We start from the raw sequence: 4,142 nt of genomic DNA, 5'->3' as shown, positions 1-4,142 counted from the left end.
TATTAGTTAAATGTGTCATAATGTATTAATTCCTTAATTACATAATATATTTACTAATAATGTAAATTAATGTGTTAATTACCACAACAGGTCAAAGCCATGCATTTCAACTTCCAGTTGTCTGCTTTAAATATTCATTATCTAAAGATTTATAAAGGTGTCATTATGTTATGACTTTACTTGTTGGGGCAGATGACTATTAACTAATTCAAAATTAATTCAAAACTCATAACCACAATTACATATTACATATTACATATGACATGACAGTTTTCTAGCATCCCTCCACCACCCTATTTCTTCTCTTCTAAATATTTCTTTCCCAACTTGCATTACTTAACCATATTTAAATACTTGCACATTTCCAAACTTGCAGTCATGTTCGAATGGGAAGGGGCCATCCCCAAACTCTTCCCACAAATTTGGGAGCATGAAATTGTCCAAAATAACTCGGTTTGCTGAAGCATTAAGAGTTCCTTTCTCTGAAACTAAGGGGTCAAGCCTAACCCCTGAAAGACTTCTGCACTGTTAGCCCAGATTTCATATTTAATTAAACAGTTTAATTGCAACACACTTAATTTTTTCAAGACTTAGAGCAATACTTTAAAAATGTCAGTAAATTCTACTACTTCAGTACACGTAGTTGAATGTGTGAATAACTTTAAGTGTAATGGATTACATTAAAAAAGTTTAGACTGACCACACCCACCTGGTAGCTGCTGCAAAGTTTTAGACGACGCCATTTTAATGTGGCAGCTGCTGCATGTGGTTTCGTAAAGTTGATGGTGAGTTGTTAAAATATAATTGTTTTAATCCAGTTTTTTGTTTTATCTTTTCGCTGAGATGCTGTTTTGAGTAAAGACACTGTTTTAAGTAACATTTCTGTTTGAACACACGACAGACGTATTCATGGCATTTGCTGTGCGTCTGTCTTTCCCCCATTCTTCTGATTCATTGTGTGAGTAGTGAAAAACATCTTTCTTTTAACAATTTAAGGAATTTCGCTGGCCAACTTGTAACTGTTAGATTATCACTCCCGCGCAGTGAACACTATTCCACTTAAATTACGTTATCTGTATGGCGCTTTCCACGGGATTCTATGGTCCATTGTTCCCTTTTATTGCCGAGAAGCTATTTTTGAGCACTGAAAAAAATCGTTAAACAGGTTGTAGTATTTGCTAATCATTTTTACGCGCTTGGGCATGTTCCGACACGCATGGTTTAACCCTTGCGAGTTCAACACGCACCGCGCAATGCCTTAACTCCCGTGATGAGAGATTTCGCAGCCCGTTTTCGTCTGTGCATTTTCTCCTATTTCACCGAGGGACTACTTGCGAGCGAAGAAAACATGCTTTATTAAAGACCATGGGATTTCCAATATAATTTAGTTGCTTTTGCCACTGTCTTGCAGCAGTCTGTTTAATCCCTTGTGTTTCCAGTGGAGCTTGAAGTTCAACAGGACGACCAGTTTAATAAATCTGGTGAGTGAATTAAACTTTAAAAGCCACGCTTTATTTTGATAGTCATTGTATTAAATAAAAGTTGAATGAATGTTTAGATGCAAACACAAATGAACGCTCTCTAACAATGCATGTGTTTATTGTGTTTCAGGTGGCAGGAAGACATGCACTGGAAGTGTAAGTATTGTTCTTTTAACTGTGAAAAAAGATCACAGTTATTTAAACATTACAGACTGAAACATGGTAGTTATGCTAGAAATGAGCAGTATGCAGGATTTTTTTTAAAGCTAGAATTAACTACACAAATAGTTAATGACAATGGGTATTTATGGCCATTTGGGGGTTTTCAGCACTGAGACAAACATCATGTTTCACTGACCATGCCTTAATATAGTTTGCCATGTTTTATATTTTAGGTTTATTACGAGTTCAGCCGAGTAGTGGGGAGAAATCTCAGAGAGAGCTTCTTTGATGCTCTTGACCATTACTCTGCAAATCTAATGGACATCTCAAGAAGAAGAAAGGCCTTGCTGGTCAGCTTTTGGCGGAGCTTTTACGTCAGACAAGGGTGGGTTTATTTGTCTACATCAGTCTACCTTATTCCTCCTGATTTTTGTCATCCCTTCTTTGTATTCTTAACTGTCTGTCCTCTTTTTTCACTTTCTTTCCCTGTCTTGTTGTTCTTACTTTTTGATGATCTCCCTTTACTCTCCTCTCTCCTTTTGTTTGTCATCTCTTGTCCTGTTCTTTATTTCTCAAAACTCTTGAAAAAGTAATTAAAGTGGCATGTGCGTATTCCAACCAAACTGCTGTACAATATCTGCAATATCTTCAGACCAACAGATGTTAGGTCCCTTTGCCTTCGTGGACTGCCTGTCTTTTTGGGTGATGATCCTTCAACCTTCTTTAAGACCTGCTCCGTAAGTTGTAAAACGTTTGTTTGTAAATTTTGCAGGTAAATTTTAATCCATTAAAGGGTTAGTTCACTCAAAAATGAAAATTATGTCATTAATTACTCACCCTCATGTCGTTCGACACCCGTAACACCTTCGTTCATCTTCGGACCACAAATGAAGATATTTTTGTTAAAAGCTGATGGCTGAGAAAGGCTTCAGATAGACCTCGGTTGGTATTAAGTACATTCACTCTAACAAGAACCATAAAAAGCACTAAACACATCGGTACAAAGTCCATCTCTCAACAGTGGCTGTTATAATAGTTTTTTGCGTACAAAAATAAAAACTTTATCCACCAAGTTATGTGAACTCAACGCATGTGCGAAAATATGATGCAGATCCGCCGTTCGGATACATGACACCAGAAGCGAGGAGGAGCGCTGCTATCTGTGAGTTCATGTCCGAGACCTACACGGAAGACAATAACTTGGAGGATAAAGTTTTATTTCGTTTTTTTTTTTTTTTTTTTTGTGCACAAAAACTATTCTCGTTGCTTCGTAAAATGATTGTACAGCCACTGTAGTGAGATGGACTTTGTATCGGCGTCTTTAGTGCCTTTATGGGTCTTGTGAGTGTAAATGTACTGAATGCCAATGAAGGCCTATCTGAAGCCTTTCTCAGCATCAGCTTTCAACAAAAATATCTTCACTTGTGTTACGGGTGTCGAATGACATGAGGGTGAGTAATTAATGACAAATTTCATTTTTGGGGGAACTAACCCTTTAATGAAGATTTGTCTGCTACTAACTTCTTTTTCACTGGAGTCCCATGAATTATTTTAATGATTAAAGTAATTAATGACATTTTAAATTAAATTCATTTTTTGGTAAACCAACTTGTATGTATAAAAAAAACTTGCCCAATATATTTTGATTTTGAAGGACAGTGCTATCATAATTTATACATGGCCAGGTTGCAAAACTGCCATGAATGTGGCATGACATCAAAGGAGAACATTTGTCCTGTTTAGTGCATGACTTTATGACTGGTATTGATTGCTTTTGTTTACTTCTGTGGAGATTACACATGCTTGATTTTATAGTTGGAAATAGGTTTTAGTTGTCAACATATTATTTAACTGCAATGATCTTGTTTCTTTCTTTGTTAGGATGTTACTGATGAGGACTCGTACCACCAAATTCCCGTAGGAATCCTATGTGTTGATGCAGAAAGTCCACAGGTGAACCCTTCCCAAGTGTGCATCATCTTGGAAGGGAATTCGGTTATGAAACCAGACAACCTGCCTCAGGCCTTCTGTCTTCTTTTTGGACTCATTTATGGCCTTCACTTGGACTATCCAAAGTGTATGAAAAACACTTTCCATTTCATCCAGCAGGTATTTTTTAACCTTGGAAAGGTGGACTTGGCACCAAAAATTAAATCCTTAAAAAATCAGCTTACAGCTACAGTGTAAAATGGTGTCCTACACAAGATGTTTTTTTTTCTTCTGTGTTCTGTAAAAAAAAAAAATTCAATTGTTTTTTGTTTTTTTACAATTAGAATTGTTTGTAGAATTAAAGCAGCTTAACATGACAACCAAAATTATTGATATACTGCATGCCACAGCACTTACAGAACTGGCGCACTAGTTATTCAGTGAAATCATATAAGCAACTTTTCATTTACTTTGAAATTGAATTTTTATTTTAATCCGTAGATCCATCGTTCTGCCTCTATTGCTGAGAACTCTGTTGTGTTGCAATTTCAGAATAGTCTAAGCACACAT

General features: G+C 36.4%; 1 long non-coding RNA gene across 1 annotated transcript; it reads left to right on the top strand.

The window, feature by feature from the left end:
* Nucleotides 1-639: 639 nt before the first annotated feature.
* On the top strand, nt 640-3,834 carry LOC137085035 (uncharacterized). The gene is made up of 6 exons (XR_010906883.1): nt 640-785; nt 1,412-1,481; nt 1,612-1,637; nt 1,877-2,028; nt 2,296-2,380; nt 3,525-3,834. It is a non-coding gene; the product is annotated as an uncharacterized lncRNA (long non-coding RNA).
* Nucleotides 3,835-4,142: the final 308 nt, after the last annotated feature.

This window comes from Pseudorasbora parva, chromosome 8 (assembly GCF_024679245.1).
Source record: "Pseudorasbora parva isolate DD20220531a chromosome 8, ASM2467924v1, whole genome shotgun sequence".
Classification (NCBI taxonomy): Eukaryota; Metazoa; Chordata; class Actinopteri; order Cypriniformes; family Gobionidae; genus Pseudorasbora; species Pseudorasbora parva.
This window is presented reverse-complemented; position numbering and strand designations above follow the sequence as displayed.